The sequence below is a fragment of the Rhinolophus hipposideros genome (genome assembly GCF_964194185.1).
Source record: "Rhinolophus hipposideros genome assembly, chromosome: 11".
Classification (NCBI taxonomy): Eukaryota; Metazoa; Chordata; class Mammalia; order Chiroptera; family Rhinolophidae; genus Rhinolophus; species Rhinolophus hipposideros.
Window position 1 is genome coordinate 7,538,288 of NC_138057.1, and position 25,198 is coordinate 7,563,485.

Below are 25,198 nucleotides of genomic sequence, written 5' to 3' on the forward strand. Positions count from 1 at the left end.
ACCCCCCTCCCATCTAGCAACCCTCAGTTTTTTCTCTATATCTCTGAGATTGTTTCTGATTAGCCTATTCATTTATTCCGTTCTTTAGATTCCACATATGAGATCATATGGTATTTGTCTTTCTCTGTCTGACTTATTTCACTTAGCATAATGTTCTCTAGGTCCATCCATATCGTTGCAAATGATAACATTTCATTCTTCTTTATGGCTGCATAATACTCCATTGTATAAATGTACGTTTTTAATCTAATCATCTACTGATGGGCATTTCGGTTCTTTCCATGTCTTGGCTACTGTGAATAGCAATGCAATAAACATAGGGGTACATAAATTTTTTCAAATTAGTGTTCTGGATTTCTCTGGATAGATATCTAAGAGTGGAACTGCTGGGTCATAAGGTAGTTCCATTTCCAGTTTTTTGAGATACCTCCGTACTAATTTCCATAGTGGCTGCACCAATATGCAATCCCACCAACAGTGCACAAGCGTTCCCTTTTCTCCACATCCTCGCCAGCACTTGTTGTTTGTTGATTTATTGGTGATAACCATTCTGACCAGAGTGAGGTGGTATCTCATTGTGGTTTTTATTTGCATTTCTCTAATGACTAGTGAAGTTGAGCATTTTTTCATGTCTGTTTGCCATCTGTATGTCCTCTTCAGAGAAATGTCTCTTCATGTCCTCTGCCCATTTTTTAATAGGTTTGTTTATTTTTTTGTTGTTCAGTTCAATGAGTTTTTTTATACATTTTGGATATTAACCCCTTAATAGATGTATCATTAACAAATATCTTCTCCCATTCAGTAGGATTCCTTTTTGTTTTACTGATGGTTTTCTTTGCTGTGAAAAAACTTTTTAGTTCAATGTAATCCCCTGTTTATTTTTGAGAGAAGGTGTGTTTTAAAGTGTGCCATAAATCATCCTCCATCATGACAACGCTCCATGTCACACATAGCTTCTGGTACGGCAGTTTCTGTCAAATAAAAACATCACGGTGTGTCCTCATCCACCTTATGCACTGGATCTGGTACCATGCAACCTCTGGCTTTTCCCCAAAGTCAAAATGATTCAGGACGTCAAGGCAGCTATGACAGCGCAACTAAAGACACTCACAAAAGAGGACTTCCAGAACTGCTTCAGAAAGTGGCAAGAACGATGGGATAAGTGTACAAAGTGAGGGGGAGTATTTTGAGGGGGATTAATGGCAATGTGTCTTTTACTACAATACAAATTTTATTTAAACATTCACATCTTTTTATCACACCTTGTATATATGCCATCCAGTATCATAGCTACTAGCCATGTATGGCTATTGAACACATGAAATTTGGCTAGTGCAACTGAGGGACTGAATGTTTTATTTTATTTAGTTTTAATTAATTTAAATTTGCATCATAAAATATGCCTATTGACTATGGTATTAGATGGCACAGATCTAAAAACCTGTGCTAACTAGAAAAGGGTAGTATGTGGGTGAGTTAGCTAAGTTTAAAAGGCAGACAAAAAGAGAAACAATCAAAATGCCAAGAAAACAACATAAACAAAAATGCAGCACCGTGTTAGTATTCTCTTGCTCCACAAAGAGTTCACCTTAATAAAGCTGAGGTCCTAGTCTGATCTCAACCTGTCTTAGTCTGCTCAGGCTGCCATAACAAAAAGCCATACACTGGGTGGCTTACACCACAAATTTATTTTCTCACAGTTTTAGAATCTGGAAAGCCCACGATCAAGGTTCTGGACTATTCGGTTCCTAGAGAGAATCTCCTTCCTGGCTTGTAGATGGCCACCTCCTCCTCTGTGCTCACATGACCTCTTCTTTGTGTACATGCAGAGAGAAAAAGGCCTGCTTATAAGGCTACCAATCCTATCAGATTAGAGCCCCCACCTTTACAACCTCATTTAAACTAATCATCCCTGTAAAGGCCATATCCCCAAATACAGCCACACTGGGCTTCAACCTATGAATTTGCAGGGCGGGTGGGAGATTGTTACACAAAGTTCAGTCCATAAGTCAACCCTCCACTGTCCCTTCCCTAACTAGCTTTCTTATCATGAGTTCCAATATTCCATGTACTATATTTCTCACCCTAAATTTGTAATGTTCTACTTAGGCTTAGTTTTGTGTCTACTCTTATCACACCACCAGTTCACACCTGAGTAAGGCTTTAACCTCTGAAATTTACCAAGATTAAACTTAGCTTTGGCCCTCTAACATACCTTCAGACCTCCTAAAACAATTGTGCAGAGAAGAGTTCACATAGCAAGGCTGACACTGCTCTCCTTAGAAAGGCCAGCTTGTAAGGCTGGCCCTTGGCTGGAGTCTGGGAAGTAGGATACTGGGAGAGTTCCACCTCCCTAACTGCTGAGACGGACTTACTGTGCCTAAACTGTTTGTACAAACAACGTGATTTATGCTGAACATCTGCTTTTCTTCTGAGGGTCTGGAATTTTGGTACCTGCTAAGCAGAAGATGACTACATGACCAGGCCCCAATAAAAACGCTGGGCATTGAATCTCTAACGAGCTTCCCTGATGGATGACATTTCACACATGTTGTCACAGTTCTGCTGGAAGAATTAAGTTTGTCCTATGTAACTCCACAGGGAAAGGAATCTTAGAAGCTTGAGCCTGAACTTCATTCCATGAACCTTTTCCCTTTACTGATTTTGCTTTGTATCCTTTCCCTGTAACAAAGCATAATCACGAGTACAACTGTATGCTGAATTCTGTGTCTCCCTAGTGAATCATCAAACCTGGGAGTGGGGACAGCCGGTTAGCTCAGTTGGTTAGAGCACGGAGCTCTTAACCACAAGGTTACCAGTTCCATCCCCACATGGGCCACTGCGAGCTGCACCCTCCACAATTAGACTGAAACAACTACTTGACTTGGAGCTGATGGGTCCTGGAAAAACACACTTAAATAAATAAAAGTTCAAAAAATACATTTTTTTAAAAAATATATTTTTTAAAAAATGTAAAAATACAATCCTGGGAGTGGTCAAGAGGAGCCCCAACACACATCAAACCACTTTAATTCACATCACCAAACATCTCTTCCCTAATACAAGAACCCTGTATTTCTGTATTTTAATCTTCCCAGGTTCCACTCCAAGCAATAATTCTCCCAGGCCTGGCCTTACCCCGTCTACTATCTACAATGATCACAATCACTCAGGCTATCACTCAGACCATCAACTCTCTCTACACGTCAGTACTTCTGTAACTGGGGTGAATATTCTCTAAGAGATAGGGAGCAGTGTTTTTAATACAAAAAGGTTTGTTTCCTAAATCTTTTAGTACAAATAATGTTCCCAGAAGCTTCTCCATGCTTAGCCTCATTTTACTTGAACTTTATGCAAGGGTGAACTCTGCAGAGCACTCCTTCAATCTGCCTAGAAGGTCCAAACGCCTTTCAATGGCCCCTTTCATCTCACTTTGCATGGACCAGTCCATTCACATCTATAACTTTAGCTTCTACCTGTGATCCTTAAATCTTTAACTTCAGCCCAGTCACCTGTTCAAAGCCCTAGAATCTTATCTCCAACTACCTATAGGACAAGAACATCGATGGATCCTACCAATCAATCCTTAGACTGATGCTCTTTTTGATACTTTTGTTCAAAAAGAGCATCTAGATTTGTTTGCTTTACAATTCAACTGAACTGTCTATAGCTACGATATCACAGCAATCCAAAGTTATAGAAGACTATCTGAATCCTTTCCTAACATGTCTTTTTGGTATTCCAGGCTACACTGTTCCTATTTAGTAGCCCACTACTAGAGTAGAGCTTGGTACATGCGATGTTATACACAGAGCAGCCATCTAATACATGTTCATTCAATAAATTAATAACATTATCCACCTATCAGATGTGCAGTAAACAGAATGGAATACCACGCTGGTAGCATAGATGCATTTAGAAATATCACTACTGATAACCTCATTTGATTGCTTATTAGATATGAATCTGAACTTCCAAAAAAATGGTCTGGAATACCAGCTAGCCATTTTCAGGGAAATACAGAGAGGCATGAAGTTTAAACTTCAAAAATTAAATCATTGAAAGATAAAAAGGGGGGTTGTTTTTCAGAGGAATTTCCAGATAAAGATAGACATATGCTTTCATTCCTTCTTGAAGCCTTACTAAAATGACAATAAATTTTTAAGGCATAAACTTACAAAGATGAGTAGAATAGAAAAGGAGAAAACCAACAGAATTTCAAAAGCTAGAAAGCAGACAAACAAGTAGTAACTGATTTAATAGACTGGAGAAAACTGAATCCGAGAGGCACAATGGGAAAGCTAAAAGCAGCCCATTTTAAATCCCATTTTATATCACTGGACCCCCAACAAGATCAGGAAATGAGGCTATCTGGCACATATGGAAATAAAGATGAAGGAGGACCTAAAATTAGGTCAACTGGTTTAAAGTCTATCTAAGAGGCAGTTAGGTCCCCAGATGTCCATTCTAACTCCTGGCAGCCCCACCCCCAACCTGACCCAAAAGATGTGGTTTATTCTCTGGAGGTGATAAAGCAGAGGGTCTCCGGACCAGAAGTCAACAAACACATGGAGGAGCAGGGCTACAGCTCCACGAATGGGGGAGGGGTGTCAGGGGTTAAACAAAAATGTGTAAATTGGAATACTGAACGCTGAAACATCCCCACCCCGCAGTTTTCAACCACACTCAGGCACTAGAACAGTCATAGTCTGACTTACAGATGACAAGCAACTCAATTAAGCTGAAGAGTAAAGAGTTAGAGATACTGATATGAGAGGGTGCCCCAACACTCAGCCCACCAGATCTTTTTAATGAGAACCTAAAAGTCACTTAAGTGTCTCCCATGCACTTGGAGCTTTTGTTCAGTTTTTTAGTTCCCTGTTCTAAATATAAGAAGACAAACAAGGACTGATTACCAGACATCTGAGGAAACCTCTAACATAAAAGACAGAAACCAAAATATACAGATAAAAAGCAACATGAAAGTCATTTGAGGGATGGGGATGGGGAGGACATTTTAGAAACTTTTGTAAAAAGTCATAACATTAATATCTTTACAGCAGAGAGGAAATACTACTATATTCATGAAACTAAGAGAGAATATTAACAAAAAAACATTCAGAGAATGGTCTTAGAAATTAAAAATACAATAGCAGAAATGAAAAACCACAGAAAAGAAATAATTTAAAGTTGAAAAATGTCTCAAAAGTAAAGCAAAAAGACAATGTGATGGAAAACAGGAGAAAGATAAGAAAATCAGAGGCTCAGTCCTGAAAGTCAAACTGCAAATAAAGGAGCTCCAAAGAAAATGGAGGGGAGGATATAATCAACAAAAATTTTCCTAGAATTAAAATACAAGAATATCCAGATTGGAAGAGCTAACCAAGTGCCTAACACAGTGGATGAAAAGAGAAACACACAATCGTACATCATCATGAAAATGTAAAAATACTGGCAGGTAGAAAGAAACTGAACAATGCTTTCACAATACTGAAGGAAAATTATTTCCAACCTGGAATTCTATATTCAGACAAACGAACAATCAAGTGTGACCAGAAATAATTTACCTCCACACACCATTTGAAAAAGATACTAGAGGATGTGCTTCACCAAAAGCAGGGAGTAAACCAAGAAAGAGAATATAGTAAACAGAAGATAGAAAATCAGAGGAAGAATAGAATAGATGGCAATGAAAGAAACTCCTAGGATGGTTGCAAATACGTTTTGAAACAGGAAAGGAAGGAGGATATTTATTTATACCTGCCCAGATTACCTTCTCAAAATATAAAATGTTATGTAAATGCCAAAAGAATTAAAAGAAAACTCTATGAACACTTAAAAAAAAAAAGGAAAAGGAAAGAAAGGAGGAGACAAAAGTATCAGCAGTAGTCAATGTATTCCCGTCTTCTGTGCTGATAGAAATAGCCCGACATTTTTCACAGAAATAGAACACATAATCCCAAAATTTATATGGGACCATAAAATACCCCGGATAGCCTCAGCAATCTTGAGAAATAAGAACAAAGTGGGAGGTATAACGTTACCTGACTTCAAACTATACTACAAGGCTACAGTAATCAAAACAGCATGGTACTGGCATAAAAACAGGCACATAGATCAATGGAACAGAATAGAGAGTCCAGAAGTAAATCCTTAACTATATGCCCATCTAATCTATGACAATGGAAGCAAGAATGCACGATGGGGCAAAGACAGTCTGTTCAATAAATGGTGTTGGGAAACCTGGACAGACACATGCAAGAAAATGAAGCTGGGCCACCTCCTTACACCATATACAAAAATAAATTCAAAATGGCTTAAAGACTTAAATGTAAGATCTGAAACCATAAAATATCTAGAAGAAAATATAGGAAGAAACCTCATGGACATCACTCGGAGTAAGATTTTCACTGATACATCCCCTCGCGCGAGGGAATTAAGAGAAAAAAATAAACATGTGGGATTACATCAGACTAAAAAGTTTTTTCACAGCAAAGGAAACCATCAATAAAACAAAAAGGGATCCTACTGAATGGGAAAAGATATTTGCCAATGATATATCTGATAAGGGATTAATATCACAAATCTATAAAAAACTCACTCAACTCAACTCCAAAAAAACAAACAACCCAATTAAAAAATGGGCAGAGGACCTGAGGAGACATTTTTCTAAAACGGACATACAGAAGGCAAGAAGACATATGAAGAAATGCTCAAACTCACTAACCATCAGAGAAATGCAAATAAAAACCACAATGAGATACCACCTCACCCCAGTCAAAATGGCTATCATCAATAAATCAACAAACAACAAATGCTGGCACGGATGTGGAGAAAAGGGAACGCTAGTGCACTGTTGGTGGGATAGCAGATTAGTGCAACCACTATGGAAAACAGTATGGATGTATCTCAGGAATCTGAAAATGGAACTACCCTATGATCCAGTAATTCCACTCCTAGGCATCTACCCAGAGAAATCCAAAACCCCAATTCAAAAATCTTTATGCACTCCTATGTTTATTGCAGCACTTTACACAATAGCCAAGATATGGAAACAACCGAAATGCCCATCGGTAGATGACTGGATTAAGAAACTGTGGTACATTTATACAATGGAGTATTATGCAGCCATAAAGAAGAAAGAAATCTTATCATTTGCAACAACATGGATGGATCTAGAGAACATTATGTTAAGTGAAATAAGTCAGAAAAAGAAAGACAAGTACCATATGATCTCACTTATATGCGGAATCTAAAGAAAATAAGTGAATGAACTAATCAGATACAGTTTTGGGGACAAAAAGGAAAAAACCAAGAGTTGTTAGATGGGCAGGGGGTGGGGGTTGGGGATAAGGGGAAAGGTGAAGGGATTAGGAAGCAGCTGGTAACCACAAGATGGCCTCAGGGTTTTTGAAAATTAATTTGGGGGACGTATTCAATAATGTTGTAAAGATTTTGTTGGGTATCCGATGGACATGCGTCCTATTTGGGAGACCACCTCAGAGACACTGTGGATGCCTGATCATGGCATTGTACACCAGAAGCTAAACATTAATGAATGGCAACTGTAATTTTATATATATAATGTGATGGTTCGGTGTGAGGTCGGAGGGATAGTGGATGGGGGGAGGGGGGTTCACAGTGTGAGGGATATAAATGATGAACGTCTAAGTATTACCTTGTCTTGTACACCTGAAACTAATAAATTAAAATATATATATATATCCCAAGTTCTTCTGAATAAGGGATTACCATATCAGTTATGTGCTTCCACAATTACCAACTTTAGGTTGCTACATGATACTTGACAATGGTTGGCTTCAATTCTCCTGATCAGAAAAATATTTAATAAAAATTAAAGAAAAAATGTAAATAAGAGAAATTCAACTATCTTTTGATAAATATTGCCTCTTTTTAATCAAGGACTAAGGACTGTTTATCAACAGTCATTTAATTGCTCTGTTACCCAATTTAGAGGCTTCCCCAAAAGTCTAGTGAAGAAATTCAGTAAAGGCAAATAAAATGTTAAAATGCAGTCACCAAAAAACAAGCAAACAAAAACAAAACGACCACCCTTTCCCCCACCCTGAAATGATTTGGCCCAGTTCATTCAAAGAACATGTAGTGTATCCTTCATACTCTTAAATTTGACTAAAATAATACAAGGTTTTATAGGAAATCAGAGCACACAATGTACCTCTAGAAAATACTATATTGTCAAACTGACACCTCACCAGTCATCACACCAAGTAGAAAATTAGGAGAAAAACAAATTAGAGAGGTGCAGATTTTGAAAGTTTGTCCCACCCTCATGTAGCTGAAAGACAAGACCACAAAAAACGTGCTCAGAATCATTTAAAATAAAATTATTTCCTTAAATACAGCTAAAATATCAAATTAATACAACCTTAAAATATCAACTATTTTTAGTGTCTTTTTATTTTTTCAATTGACCAATGCAATTGGATTCCATTAACAACTAATTTTTGCTAAATTTAATTCTAACAAACTCATTTAAGTCAAAAGACCATAAAGAATGAATAAAATACTTATACCATATTTTTGCATTCCTACAATTCAAAAGCAACAGGATCAAATTTTTTTCAGGCTGTGAATAAACATGCCATACTTCAGGCTTTTTTAAAGCATATTTTATTCTAAAATTAGGAGTGAAAATAAAGCTCAAAAAGCAATGACTTCCCAGCCTTGAATTCAGTGGCATTAATATTAATGACAATCCCACTCATTTCAAAGGCATGTCCCAGAGTGTTTATATTATGAAAAATGGGTCTGGAATGTCATCTTCAGTAAATTTTAAATTGTTTAATCTGAGGTTTTGCTAGATTTGTAACAGCTGCACTTGTGTTTACAACTATAATAAGGTCTTTACAGCATGGCACTCCTTTATACAGTTTTTAGATCTGGTTGGTACAAACATATTGTACTGATCAATGGAAATGAGTTTGGTATCTCTCCACAGCTACAAGTTTAGTCAGAATAAAGTTTTGTTTTGGATTAAAATTGTACAACAAATGCATCATGGACCTTCAAAAGTTTTATGGTATTGGTTACAGAAGGATAGGACACAAAAACTTCCACTCATATACACACATTTGGAAAGTGACTCAATTTGTGTTTGTGGAATTCAAATTTTGTTTGGAGAAAAGATATGCATATCAAATACACTGTGGATCTAATTTGCTTGCTGGCATTCATTGAGGGTCTCGGGGCAGTTACCAAGCAGAAACTGGTTAGGCAGTCTTCAAAAACTACATTTCAAAACAAACAAACAAACAAAAAAAACCCCGTTACTTCTAATACCTATTTACACAGCAGAAAGATGCAACAAAAAAATTCTGCCAAAAAAAAAAAAAAAAAATTCTGCAAAAATGGGACGTCCCGTCAGCTCAGTTGGTTAGAGCGCGGTGCTCCTAACAAGATTTCCGCTTCGATCCCCACATGGGCCACTGTGAGCTGAGCGCTCCACAACTAGATTGAAACAACTACCTGACTTGGAGCTGGTGGGTCCTGGAAAAACACACTTCAAATAAAAATAAAAGTTAAAAAAAAAAAAGTCTGGCAAACACTTGCTTAAACAAGAAGCCTCGACAACCCTTGGAATTGGGGCCGCTGCTGCAATAAAAGAGCCAGGCAAGAGTTAGCTTCTCCAGGTAATGGTCAACAGCTTTGTCACTAACCTGTTTCCTTCTCTGTAAATATTTCAAAGAGAATTGTTGAAGGTGAATGTTTTCTGCTAAAATCAGTTGAATCAGTAACCAGAAATGCTCAGCTCTTTCAGTAACTGAAAATGTTATCATGCCATAATAATTGAAACACATTTAAAAATTGCACAAACAGAAGTAGCCCAAAAGTTCTCCGGCAGCTATCTGTTTTTTGGGCAATCTCTCAGGAATCCTCTCATCCGAGCCCAAATTAATTTTTTTGAAAGGGACCCACTCTGATTTTCTTTCTTCCCTTTCTTTTTTAAATACCTATCTTACCTTGGCACATATGATTACTGTAAAAATCACATACAATCCATAGAAAAATAATTCGGAAAGTGTGAAACATGTTTAATAGGGCTTATGACCAAAGTAATATTAGAAATGAACCAAGAAACCAAAAGAAGTAAAAAAATAAAATAAAAATCAAAATAAATTTGTTTATTTAAAATCCATGCTTTTAAAATCAGGACAAAAGCTCTAATTTCTAAAAGGCATATGGTATATTATCGTTCAGCAATAATAATAATAAACTTTTTTTCTACAAGTATGAAACTTTGAACTCACCATAGAACACAGATTATTATAATGATTTCCTCAATGAGTATGATAAATTTGCTCTCAAATATCCATTTTTTCCTGTGTGTTAATTTGACAACTAAATGCATTTCAAAATAACTCAAAAGTTAGTAAATTACTTCAGACAAGGGTCATAAATTCAAATGCCCACAATGGGCAAGTTAAATGAATAAAGCCATCCGATGGGCTTGAGACAACACCCATACAAGACAGTCAGGACTTAGCTCCAGCCAGCACTGCCAAAGAGAAGTCAGTTAGACTTAGTGTTGTCAGACTGCCTTTCGTCTTAAAAGAAAAAAGAAAGAAAGCTGAAAATAGGGATTTTTTAAGGTGAAACTGCTTAATATTTAAATGCTAGTAAATGACTCAAAAAAATCTTAAAACATCATGCAAGCCATACAAAATATATCTGCAAAGCAGACCTGGCCTCTGCTTCATCATCTCCACCATGCTTGTTTTATATAGATCTATTTAAAATACCATTACAAGGCTGAAAACTTTGGTGACTTTTTTTTCCTAATACTTCAATTATACTTCATACTAAGCTAAGTTGTCTTCATACCCACATAGAATGGCTAAAATTAAAGAGACTAACCGTACATATTGGTGAAGATGTGAGGCAACTGGAAACCCTAAAACACTGCTGGTGGGAACGTAAAATGGTATAACCACTTTTGAAAACAGTTCAGCAATTCTTAAAAGGTTAAACTTGCACCTACTCTACAATCTAACCCTTTCATTCCTAGATTTTTACCCAAGAGAAATGAAAGCATATGCCCACACAAAAACCTGTACATATATACTCACAAGAATTTTATTTGTACAAAAACTAAAAACTACCCAAATGTCCTTCAAAAGGCGAAAGATAAACTGTGCTATATCCAAACAATGAAACACTATTCAGCAATAAAAAGGAATAAACTATTAATACCTGCTACAACAGGGACCACTCTCCAAATAATTGTGCTAAGTGAAAAAAAAAAAAGATTAAAAAAAGGACTACATTCTCTGATTCCATTTGTATAACATTTTAGAAAATTTCAAATTAATTTATAATGACAGAAAGCAGATTAGTGATTGCTTGGGATGGGGGGCACGGTGGAGTGGAACAGGAGGGAGAATGACCAAGGGGCACTAGGAAATTGGGGGGATAGTGTTCATTACCTTAATTGTGGTGATGGTTTTAAGGGTATATACATATACTAACAGGCACAATTTGATGTGTTTTGACATATGTGTAGCTCACTATATATCAATAATATCTCAATTTAAATTTTTAAAATAAGTAACGTATAGTCAGTCATAGCCACATTGTGCCACAAAACAATGTAACCAAAGATGGTTCTGATCAAATATAAGAATATTTTATAAGACGTCCCATTTTCAGTGTTTTGTCTAAAGAATAGATAACTCTTCAAAAACTCAAATTATTTTAAAATTAAACAAATTAGACAAATTGTTTTAAAAGGACTTAGTACAGTGTTAGGCATACACTACATGTGTACAGAACACACTTATAAAACTAAACAGAGATACCAGAAACTTTCATATAATGAAAAAAAATTCTAGCTTTCCATTTCTCCTAAAAATGTCACTACCAAAATTTAAGATATTTTTCACTGCACTTATCTTACAATCACTAAATTGTAAACTAAAATCAATCTTTTTGTAATACTTCATAAAAAACATTTTTGTTTGTTATTGCTAAAAAATCTGGCTACGTAGGTTCAAAAAATACCAATTCATCAAAATACTTATCAGAAAGCAAAACCTTCACTAGCTTTGCTAACATTTACAGTGTAATGGCTAAGAATTCTAATGGTGCTGTTCAGAATCAGAAACAGGATATTCTTCTGAGTGCCAAATACTGCAGAAAATTCTACTTGATAAATAAAATATCATGCTTTTATACCACTAATACAGGGTTACTTACTCTCAAGGTCTATAATTACAGATACATAGCAAACGGCTTCAAATGAAAGCAGAAATTAGATCTCATTTAAATTTGGAAATGTCCAAATACACATTCTAATAATCTTTTATTACAAATTCTGATCTGCAGGGATAGGCTAAAGAATCATCATATACGAGGTCAGACAATTAAGTTCGTGAACTCATCCTAGAAAAAGTGCTACATATCTCATTGCTGAATATCACTATGGTCACCTTTAAAGTACTCCCCTTGGGAAGCTATGCACCGACGCCAGTGCCTAGTCCACCCTTCAAAGCAGTTTTGGAACCCTTTTTCTGGAATGGCCATCAGAGCTGTCATTGTATTACCCATCATGTCCTGAATGTCATCAAAATGTCTTCCTTTCAATATTTCCTTTATCTTCGGGTAAAGAAAGGAGTCACTGGGGGCCAGATCAGGTGAGTAGGGAGGGTGTTCCAATACAGCTATTTGTTTACTGGCTGAAAACTCCCTCACAGACAGTGCGTGTGAGCTGGTGCACTGTGGTGATGCAAGAGCCACGAATTGGCGAAAAGTTCAGGTTGTCTAACTTTTTCACGCAGCTTTTTCAGCACTTCCAAATAGTAAACTTGGCTAACTGTTTGTTCAGTTGGTACAAAATCATAATGAATAATCCCTCTGATATCAAAAAAATGTTAGCAACATCATTGCAACAAGTTTGTGAACTCAATTGTCGGACCTCATATATCTACATTGGACGAGGTCATGTTTGGGGATCCCAAGTTCAAAAAGCTAGGGCTAAGCAGTAAATGTCTCTGCCACACCAATCAAATCTGGCTAAAACAATAAAAGGAACTTATTGGTTCAAGAAACTGGCCAGTCTTAGAAATAGGGAAGACTTCACCATTAATCCATGTCTCCATCCTGCTCGCCTCGTGATAGCAAAACAGCTCAGTCATTACAGGAGTCACATTACACACACCACCCAAAATAGAGTATACACTTCCGTTCCAGCATCCCACATAAGAGATTTCATGTGTATGTATATGGGACTTCCTTAAACTTATCCCCATCCTATCCAATGACTGTGACCATGCAAATTTTATTGCCTATTTTAGGGCAGACTGTTTTAAGCCAATCAGAATCAACTCCAAGAACTATAAGTGAGACAAGTGTTCCTTGAGGTATACTTAATGGTGACAACTCAAAAAAAATCTAGGCCCTGTTAGGGAGGGAGGAAAGGTTGCTGGGTAGGCCCCCAACAATAACTCTGAAGAAGCTGGTCAAGAATTATAGCAATAAGGCATACACACATAAGACAACAGTATGAAGCAGAGTGCATAAGAACAGAGGTAAATTCTCTATTCATAACCAGAAATGAATGGTAACCTGGTGACCATCAAGGAACCAGGGTTTAATAAGGAAATCTATGAGAACAGCACGTGAGTGTACAAACAGAAATCAGAGAGATGGGGTTAGGATTAAGTACAAGGAGGACTTATAATGTGATTGCTTTAAATAAACAACAACAAAAACGAACTAGCCCCAGGAGGATTCTGGAAATCACTGAGGTAAATAGCACCTCCAAATCTCTATGACAGAAGCAAAACAGTTTAATAATTAGGCACCTTCAAGCCTAACCTGGTAAGGGGTCACAAAGCCAAACTCGTATTTTTAAATAAGACCTACCCTGAACCGTCGTGTGTGTGTGTGTGTGTGTGTGTGTGTGTGTGTGTGTGTGTGTGTGTAAAATAGCAGTTTCACCTCTCTTATGGGAACTCACTAGAGTCTAGACCCAAGATCTCAGATTCTGCTAAAATAGATTAAATGTACATAAAATATTTAAATACAGATTTTGTTTTCCTAATTAAACAATGATTTTATTGCTTCAATACATAGACAAATTTATGCAATGAGGGCAGAGGCCATGGATGACTCATATTTCCAATTGGTAGGGAAGACTTATTTGGTCTTATATCGAGCCAACCAGTGAAAACGGCTCTCGATCAGAATCAGACAGAATTTAGCATCCTTATCCTTTCTGTTCCTCTCACTGCTTTCGAACAGCAGCAACTTTCTTAAATAGTAGATTCTCGGGAAGATCGGGAGCAAGTCCTTTGGACTTAAGAATTCTCAAGATTTTATTGCCTGTCACAGAACGTACTTGTGCAACACTATGTGAGTCTCTCAGGGTCACACAGATTTGGAGGGAGTCAGCCCCTTCTGAGCCAGTTTGTAGATCTGCTCCTTCACATCATTAGATGTCAACTTCAGCCAGGTGGGGACACTGCGACGGTAGGGCAGAGCCGACCAGGATAGGCCCTTTCTACGAGCAGCAGGCGACCCAAGACGGCGGTGGGCAGGCAGTGAAAAAGAGCTAAATATAAATTCTTTATTACGAAATCAGCATTGGCCTTCTAGAGGAAAATGGGGGGGAAAAACAGTCCCAGGAATCTGAAAAATGAAAACCATGGGTAAAAGGTAATGTGAAGTGTCGTCAGACAGACGCAAAGTCAGGTCAACCGCGGGTCCTCCCCACACGGGACCCTCTGGTCATCTGGGGGTCCATACCATAACGCTGACCATAGCCCAGTTTCTTTTCCCCTTTCCTTCTACTCCCTAACCCCACTTCCCCAGATACCTGCACTGTTTCTAATTTACAAAAGCCTGGGAAAGAACAAAGAAAACATAAAGCCCAATTCATCACTATACAAAAGCCTGACATATTCTCACCAAAGCTTACCTTTTGTCATATTGAAGTGGGAGTAACTTTAAGTTTTACTTTCACAATTCAAGAAAACGAATAGGCTAAATACTCCCACCACTTACTGTGCCTTGAGGAAGATGGAAGTATATTATGGATCAGTCCGGGCCCAATCGGGATAGAGAAACCACACAGCAATTTGAACAGGGAAAATCAAATATATAGAACATTCACTATGACAATGGATTGTGAGTAACAAGAGATTAGCTAGTCAGAAGTAAAGAGAACTGAAGAATACAGAGAGAGCAGATATAAGGAACATCCACTATTCCTAGGGCTGAGATATAGTGCCCAAGGAAGGGCACTCTTTCCCACCCTAAATGAGGTCTACATTTTGTTGAGCGGGCAGAGTCATGGTGCACTGAATGGCAGTGATGTCTCTGTGGGCGCTGCACCAGAACTTGCTGGTAATTCACCTTTTATAACTTGCCAAACCTGCCCTATAGGATGCCATGAAAGCTGTTCCCAAGGAGGTGTCCCACCTGAGGCAGCCTGTTACACAGTCACTGGTGGGGGACACCAGCTAAGCGGTTGGCAGCTGGGTGCTGCTGGCCACAGCACTACAGGAACTAAGCCAGAAGAGCCACGTGGCTAGGAGCCTGGCACCAGCGGGCCCAGCGCTGGAGCCTGTGAGCATCCAGGAGCCCTGCACTAAAGCCGCCATGTGCCGGACGAGCCATTCAAGCTCAGCAGCTGGTACCAGGGAAGCTATGTGGGCTGCGGGAGCTACAGATACTTCTCTTGACGTAACACAAAATATCACACTGTCTTCTGCATGAACAACATTATGTTGATTGGACCTGATGAGTAGGAAACAGAAACTTAGATGGTGTCTATCACATAGTCTTCCTTTTACCCATTAAAAATTTTTTAAAAATATTCTTACCAGGTGGCAGTTGGCTCAGTGGTTAGAGCACAGTGCTCAATAACACCACGGTTGCTGGTTCGATTCCCACATGGGCTAGTGAGCTGCACCCTCCACAACTAGACTAAAAACAACGACTTGACATGAAGCTGATGGGTCCTGGAAAAACACACTGTTCCCCAATATTCCTCAATTAAAAAAAAAGTAAATATATATATATATTTTTTTTAATTAAAAAAATAAAACAAACACTGTTCCCCAATATTCCCCAATTTAAAAAAAATTAAAATATACATATTTTTTAATTTAAAAAATTGTTTTTAAAAATTTTAAAAATTTTTTTTGTTTTAAAAAGTACATATAAATATATATATATATATATATATATATATATATATATATATAAATATACATATATATATTTTTTTTCTTACCTCACAGGTCATACAAACACAGGAAGCAGGCCAGATTTGGCCCACAGGCCACAGTTTGCCGATTCCTGGTCTGGTGCATGATGAGATATCTTCTATGGATAAAATAGAAGTTGTTCCACCTTGCACCACCTAGCACCACCTACCATGCAAAGAGAACAACACTAGAGTAGAACATTTTGAATTTTGGAGGCAACATATAGACATGTACATCTATAGTCACATGTAAAGCTGCCTCTTTTGAATGGGATCAGAGCAAGAGAAGGCTCCATAGCTCAGATCCTCCAACAATAAAGGTTTGATCATTCATCGGGTAAAAAACTCCAACCACCTAAGGCTCTGGTTGGGGGCAAAGAAAATATATGAAACAGGGAATTGAAAGAACTCATCACTGTCAATTGCAGCCTTGTGGCCAACTACAGAACTAAGGACTATAGTAGTTTTGCATGACTGCTTGTTGAATGTATGTATTTATATATGTTAGCAAATTATCTTCTCTCTTCTTCCCATTTTTATTTTATATACAAGTTGTTGGAAGTTAACTTTACTATTTAGTCTTCAGGCAACAGAACATTCCGTGGGACTATGGCTGATTTTGAAAAGTAATTTAGTTAGCAATAAATATAATAACTCTTGGGATTGTGCATCTGCTCATTTTGGGAAAGGATAAAAACTTATTCACTCGTAAGGATGGGTCTATCTTTAGACAATGGGTCAAAAAAGAAATCAAATAAAATCAGAAAATATCTTGAACTGAATAAAAACAAAAATACAATGTATGGAAATCTGTGGGATGCTGCTTATACAATGCTTAAAAGAAAAATCTGTAACTTTGAACAGTTCCATTAGAAAAGAATAACGGTCTCAGATCAGTAACTTAAGCTTCTACCTTAAGAAACTAGAAAAAATAGAGCAAACTAAACACAAAGAAAGCAGAAGGAAAGATATAAAGATGCACACAGAAATCAATGAGAAAACCAATAAATAAAATCAATGAAATGAAGAGTTAGTTCTTAATTTAAAATTTTCCCATAAAGAAGAACCCAGGAACAGATAACTTCATGGGTGAATTCGATCATATCTTTAAAGAATACTAATCCTTCACAAACTCAGAAAACATAAGTGAAGGAAACACTTCCCAACTAATTCTAAGGCCAGTATTACCATAAATCTAAAGCCAGACAAAGACATCACAAGAAAATCACCCAGCAATACTCCTCATGAACATAGACACAAATATCCTAAACAAAATATTACTAAACCAAATCCAGTAACACATAAAATGGATTACATACCATAACAAAGTGGGATTTATCCCAGGAATGCAAAATTAGTATAACAGTAAAAAAAATCAATTAATACAATAAATTATATTAATAAAGAAACAAACCACAGTGTCATCTCAGTAGATGCAGAAGAGCATCTGACAAAAATCCAACATTTATTTATTCATGATAAGAACTCTCAACAACCTATGAACAGAAGGAAAAGTTCCTCAATCTGATAAATAGCATTTATGAAAAATTTATAGCTAACATCAAACCTATTGGTAAAAGATTAAATGTTTCCCCCTGAGATCAGGAACAAGTTATGAATGTCCACTCCCCACTTATTTCTATTCAGCAATGTACTGGAGGTTCCAGGCAAAAAAAGAAAAGGCATCCAGATGCAGAGGGAGACATAAAACTGTCTATATTCACAGATGGCATGATAGTATATATAGAAAATTCTAAGGAATTCACAAAAAAACCCTGCTTGAAATAATAATCAAAGTTACCAGATACAAAGATAATATACAAAAATCAATTGTATTTTTATACACTGGCAATGAACAATCCAAAAATGAAATTTGAAAAAAATTCTATTCACAATAGCATCAGAAATGAAACACTTCAAAATAAATTTAACAAAAGCAGGACAAGACTTATACACTGAAAATTACAAAATGTGGCTGAGAGAAATGAAAAAGCTAAACAAAGAGAAAGACATTCCATGTTCATGTTAAGATTGCAATTCTCCCCCAAACAGATATACAGAATCAATGCAATTTTTATCAAAATCCATCACAAAAGGCTTTTTTGGGAAAAAATGACAAGCTGTATGAAAATGTAAGGAACCCAGAATAGCCAAAACAATTTGAAAAAGAAGAAAAAGAATGGAAAACTTATACTACCCAATTTCAAAATTTACTATAAAGCACCATAATCAAGACAGCATGGCACTGGTAGAAGAACAAGCACACAGACCACTGAAACAGAGTCTAGAAATAAATTATGGTCAATTGATTTTTCACAAAAGTGCCAAGGCAATTAAAGGAAGGACCGTTTTTTTTCAATAAATAGTGCTGGGACAATTGGATATCTCCGTTAAAAAAAGATGAAGAATTTGTACATCTAATACAATATGCAAAAGTTAACAGAAATTGATCATAAACCTAAAGCATGAGCCAAAAAAAGAAAAAGAAATCTATAAATTGGACTTCCTCAAAATTAAAATTTTTTGTGCTTCAAAAGATACCATGAAGAAAATAAAGTAACAGAATGAGAGAAATTATTTGCAAAACATGTATCTGATAATAAGCTTGTATGCAGAATATACAAAGAATGCTTAAAACCCAAGATGATACACACCCCAATCAAAGAATGGACCAAAGATTTCAATAGACATTTCAAAGACAACGTAAGATTTGCTAATATGCACATGAAAATATGTTCAACAAAGACATACTACTTCACACCTACTAGACTAGGATGGCTATAAGAAAAGACACAATAAACAAGTGAAGATATGGAAAAATTGAAACCTTCGTATATTGCTGGTGGGAATATAAATGGTACAGCCACGTTGGAAAGCAGTTTGGCAGTTTCTTACTATACAACCCAGCAATTCCACTCACAGGTCTCTATCCAAGAAAAATGAAAATATATGTCCACACAAAGACTTGCACACGAATGCTCACAGCAGCATTATTCATAATAGCCAAAAAGCAGGAGGAACTCAAGTGTCCCTTAACTGATGGATAAACGAAATGTGGTCTTTCCACACAATGGAACACTACTCAGCAATAACCAGGAAAAAACTACTGACACCTGCTACAACATGGATGGACCTCAGAAACATTATGCTACGTGAAAGAAGCCAGACACAAGACAGCACTTATTTCATCAATTCATTTATACGAAATGTCCCAGAAGGCTAATCTATAGAAAAAGAAAGCAAATCAATTGTTGCCTGAGGCTAAAAGCCAGTACATGGGCTGAGTACAAACTTGCAGGTTCGAACTTGTTATGGTGATGCAAATGCTTTAAAACTGAATTGTGGTGATCACTGCACAATTTCCAAAACCTACTAAATTAACTAAAAACCACTTAATTCTTTGGATGACAGAGTATATCATTTCAAAAAGGTGACTGCCGTATGAACTGTGCCTTCTTATAACTAGATAAAGGGACCCGGAAGATTATAGATGTTCCTATATTAGAGATCTTAACAGGGAAATGATTTCTACGCATACAGCAGAGTTTATGAAGAGCCTAAGAGAATTGACCAGATAACCTTGCAAAGTCTCTTCCAAACTGAGTCAAAAAAATTGATATTGAGTAGAAAATAAAATGCTCAAGATTTACTTTGTTATCTAACTTTTCTGATGAATTTTTAACTTTTTCCTTCTCTACTTCTGCATTTGTATTAAAACACTGCAAACTCAATGTACTCCTCCTCTTGGTGTTCTTTTTTATTAAAGATCCATAAACAGGAACAGAGAATATACATACCCCAGCCTAAAATAAAATTTTATAAATTCGTTTGGTGCTGATTTCCAGCCTGATTTGAGACTTCACCACTACCAACCTGGAACCACCACACATGTGAGATTTCTCTGGCACTCTGCAGCCTAGCTAATCAACCCAACTTTCTACTGGCCAGGCTGGCCTCCCTGTAGCTGGTTTTCATAAATACGAAATTTGTATAATTGTTACTGGAACTACTTGCTGAAATATGGAACTAGTTTAAAATACCCTTTATTTTTAAATGTACATGCCCAGTTTCACATGCATGCATCAACACATCTTCCACATCCAGCCAATCAATCAAGTTAATGCTTCTCGTTAGCAAACAAAACAAAAATTCTAATATAGAGTTTGCCTCTCTTTTCTGGAAACTTAGTAAATGTTTTTCAAGAAATCAAGAAGAATACGACAAATAATGAAAAATGAATTAAAGTGTATATATAATATACCAAAGTATAATTAGTCCCATTCTAAATAAACAGGATCTAACATTCATTCTGGGGGAAAGGTTTTTGATGTAACTAGGAAAAGCAAGTTCTTTTCTGATGCAGCCTTTCTTGTATATGAGTAATGTATGTGTGCTGATTTCCATGTGAATCTGGCACAGTACATTAGATTGAAACATCAATTTGGTTTAAGTTTAATGGATAAAGTCACAATGAACATGTTTTCTATCTAAGCTTATGTAATAAATGATCCCAACACATGGTATGAATTCTATCATTTGTAACAACCTTTCCTCCCCCTCCTGAGAGGAGTAATGAGAAAATGTTCTGAGCTGCACATCACTGAAGGTGAGTGACATCCATAAATAGCTGACGTTGGGTGGCCCAAAGTGCCCTGTTCCTCTGTTAAATGATAAGTCAATCACATTTCAGTTAGGATGCATTAAATGGAACACAGATTAGAACAAAACCGGGAGCCAGAGAGCTTTCCAGGTTTCAGGTTAGGGCAAAAGCACAGGCACACACAGATCTTTGCCAGAAAATTCCCCGCCCTCTTTCCTTAAAATTCTGGCCACAAATTTCTCATATTTCAAAAAATTTCCTCCTCCAGAAATCTAGCCCATACAACATGACCATAAAGGGTTCATAGTTGCAAACGAGCCCATGTAAGAAACATCTTAAAAGGAAACCAACAAACACCCCCCAAAAAAATCTCTCAAGGGTTCCTGGACGCGATTTGGCCGGGCATTCCAATAAAGTTGTGGGGAGACGATCACCCATCAGAAAGATCCTAGGATGAAAGGCCTGGAGGGCGCGAGGGGTAACTGCCGGGCCCCAGGCTCCCCTAATTGGCCTCGCCCCTCCCAAGGCCCAGACGCAAGGGGGAGGCGGAGAGCATGGGGCCAGCTGTAGAGGAAGATGGGTTGAAGGGGGGGGAGCTTTCAACAGCTCCCATGGATCCGGGTTGAAGAAATTCACCTTTGCTCCGCCGCTTTTAAGAAGACATAGCTGCCTGCCTCAATGAACAAAAAGAAACAAAATTCCAAGTCCCAGATCCCAACCGCTCTGGGGACTCCCTCCCACGTGACCCCACCGCCGGCCCCACCCCCTGGCCGGGCCCCGCCTTCTGGTCACGCCCCTCGCCGGTGGCCACGCCCCTCCGCGGTCTGGCGCCACGTCACGCCCCTACCCACCGTCCCTCCTCGACCCCTGCACTCGGCGGGAGGCTCGTTCACCCACCTACAAGCGCGGGACGCTCCGGAAGTTCTCGCGAGTCTTCCCTCCCTACCCACACTCGCACACCCAGGCTGACGTGTCGCCCAGACCCCCAAGGGAAGCAGCCGCCTTAGCTCTCCTTCTGCAGCCGTTCTCTTACCGAGTGGTCCACGCCAGAGCTGCTTCAGCAGTTTGGGCGGTGGTGGAAAGGACGCCACCGCCCGGGTTCTGTGGCTTGAAAATTTGGCTTTGCCTCGTACTGGTTTTTTGTTTTATTTTGACTTTTTTGGAATTTTCCCGCGGTCGCTCGGCAGTGGAGTGGCGGGCGCGCGCGCACACGTGCCCGCAGTGCACTCTGGGGCTCGGCGAGCGGCCCCACGCGCCCCGCGGCATCGCGGGAAAACTCCGACGAATCTTGGGTTCTTGGGGGCGGGGCGGGGGCCCAGCAGCGGCTCGGCCGGAAGTTGGCGGGGTGGGGGGGGGTGGCGGCCTCCCGGGCGCGTGGGGAAGCCGCGGCGGCGCTCGTTTGCCCTGGGTGGCTGTGTGCTCGAGACGGGCGTGCGCTGGACCGCAGGAAGGACCCGGGGAGGCGAACCCGGGGTGGTTCATCGGGTTGTGGCCCGATTACTTCAAGATTCTGTTCAAAATGCAGGGGAGGTAAAATGGAAATTCGATTTTCAAAAGAAAAATTGAGTCTTTGTCAAGGGGGTAAAACCGCTAAACGAGGCCCAGAATACGATTCTCTAACTGTGGTCGCACACATAAAAGGAGTCTTCCCTGGGTTAAACGCCACCCCCAGCCCCTACCCCCTGCCAATCAGTTCCATATGGTACTGGATTCGGGTTCAAATCAGTTCAAAGCTGTATTTAAACCGCTTAAGTGGAAAGCAGCATTTTCTATAAACTTTCGTTCATGTCAACAACATTAACTTCTCTTGGTGACTTTTTCTTATTGGAGAATTTAGTAGTGCATGAAGGTTTGTCATAGACGTTGAAACTGAAAACTAATTTGAAGAGCCTAACCTTAATCTTTATCTTTTTAAATCAGTTGCCTCTATGATCCTAAAACTACAACATCAGGGGTGCTTTCCAAAAAACTTACTACAATGCGTTGTATGCACATAATAAAAATAGTCAAACGCTTCCAGCCTTCTCAAATGAAGGAATACTCATTTTACCAAAGAATAAATTGAATTCAGAGATTAGGTAGTTTACCAAGGTACACACCTTGTTCAGTGACAAAGTTAGTGTGGAGGTTAGTGGTATCAACAGTTTTCTTTGTTTTGTTTTTTTTTAATTGAAGGGTGTGAGGACACAGTCCCAGAGAGCAGTTTCCAGGCTCTCGTCTCCTGTGGAAAGGTGCTGGCTCAGGTACTGGACCGTTATCCGCTGTGGCTGGGTGGCCGTCAGCTGTTACCCGTTAGCCATTAGCCACTGATACAACTGCCGTGGCTGCTCTGGGGGTGTGGGCGGTTGCTTGGTTGGCAGAGAAGCGGACAGCAGATTGCGGGTCATGTGGCTCCTGCTTCCTGTGTCTCCAGCCCACCCGCCAGTGAGACTATAGTGGTGTGACTCCCGTATCTATGGTTCCTTTTTGGTCTCATCATGTCCTGCGTTCTTATGCGGGGAGCAGGACCAGAGACCCCTCTTATGCAGGGAGCAGGACCAGACACCCCGCATGAGTCCCTGCAAGACAAAGAGATATAAAAGTAACCCAGTACAGAATTTGAGAGAAAATTGGCAGGATCAGCAACTGTATTAAGGAATCTGGTATTGAACCCGTTTTTGAAAATATTCCCTGGTAACTAAAGAGGTCTGTGTTTTTTTGATGTGTGTATAGTTAACTGTGGGCCTGTATAGAGAGAGACATGCTTGAGTACATCATGGCACCATGAGAAGAAAGTCATTGTGTTTGTGGTGACAAATGTGAGCAAGTTAGTGTTTAAGTCTTGCATTTACCAGCAAAGGAAGGAATTATGCCATGTGTTTATAGAAAATATCTATTTTGATACTCAGGTCCTTTTACACATTTGCTGAGAAATCATTTCTAGTGTTTATAGTGTTAATAATTGAGGTCTTCCCATATTGTGGTTTTATGTCTTTTAATTCAGTGGTTAAGAGTTGCTAGGCTCATTCAACTTTACAGTATATGAAAGGACATCATATTTGGGCCTGATTTGGATTGAAATGGGTAGCATATATAATATAAACATCCAAATGTAAATTTATAGGAATTTATAGACATTCGTTTAATCTGGAATCCATAAATATGAAGCTATCCTAATACTTTAAGCAATAATGAGACGATCCATTTGTAAAATGCCTGAAAAGTTTCCGGAGAAACAAATACTTAGGTACATAGCCTATTTTTAATTGGCTTATAAAATTGAGTATGTGTGCCTCTAGAAACAGTTCTGGTTGTAGTACAGAGGCCGGTCACAAATGATGTGGCAAAAATGGCATGTGTAGGTGAAAATTATTTCATCTTTAGAAAGAATTAGAATCCATTCTAATGGAATCCATCCATTATAATTTTTACATTCTAGAGGGGAAAACACCACAGCTGAGTGCTGCAGAGTTCCTGACATCAAATATTCCTTCAAAATTAAAATCAACTGTCTTGGACTCTCGCCATTTTAGTAAGACTCATGTTCCCAGAATTAGTCCAGACACTCACCTGTTTCCAGCTGTTATTTGGCACCCCAACACTTACCATTATCTTGTCCATGCATCTGATGTTTGCCTCTCGTATCTCAACTATGAATATTTAATGGTTGTTTATTAAGTCCCAGGCATGGGGCTGACTCCTTGGCCAGATTATTTTTTTTTAATTCTCACGGTGATCTTATGTGGTAGGTAATATTCCAGTTTCACAGATAAAGAAACTGAAACACAACACTAATAGAACAATTTCTACTAGTAGGTATTGTGCCTTCAAGTCCAGGTAGATTGACTCTGGGGCTTGTGCTTCCTCCCACGTGCTATGCTCTTGCTCATGCCCAAGACTGGGTAGGGTAGAAGTGGGGAAGAAGTGATGTGATCCCAGAGGTTTATGCATATTAATCACCACTTTGTTTTCCTCTTCATACATTCTGACTAAGGAAATGTACATTGAATTAAAGAAAACAATAAGAATAATATTTGTGCAGAAAGTGCTTCAAGAAATTGTGCAAGTAATAGTGAAGGTATTTGATCTGCCACCCTGATGGCAAAGAGCACCTGAGGTCAGGAAACAGGGCTGCCCAAGGTGAGTTGGAATTAATGGAAAATTAATGGAAAAGGGGAAATGTGTTATAACTGTTGCATAGTATAGCCTCCTCTTCCCACATGCTCACTCCGTAGGCCCTGCTGAAAGAATGAACCTTAAGAAGACATGTTTGTACTAATAGCCCCACTTCCTGCCATAGCTACGTGAACCAGGAATGGAAACCTCACCCTGGGTGAATCAAGCTATTGCTGGGGAATTTGGAATTTCAA

General features: G+C 38.5%; 1 protein-coding gene and 1 pseudogene across 2 annotated transcripts in view; both read right to left on the reverse strand.

Moving 5' to 3' along the window:
- FANCC (FA complementation group C) overlaps positions 1-22,074 on the reverse strand; it is a 256,980-nt gene extending 234,906 nt beyond the window's left edge. Inside the window, exon 1 of the mRNA XM_081066807.1 lies at positions 21,883-22,074. The gene's annotated coding sequence lies outside the window, so the exon portion shown is untranslated. The remainder of the gene's footprint in view (positions 1-21,882) is intronic.
- On the reverse strand, positions 14,119-15,641 carry LOC308504724 (small ribosomal subunit protein uS15-like; annotated as a pseudogene). Its single transcript has 3 exons — positions 15,542-15,641; positions 14,785-14,880; positions 14,119-14,603 (listed from the first exon to the last, which is right to left on the reverse strand). The product of its transcript is annotated as a small ribosomal subunit protein uS15-like (transcript).
- Positions 22,075-25,198: the final 3,124 nt, after the last annotated feature.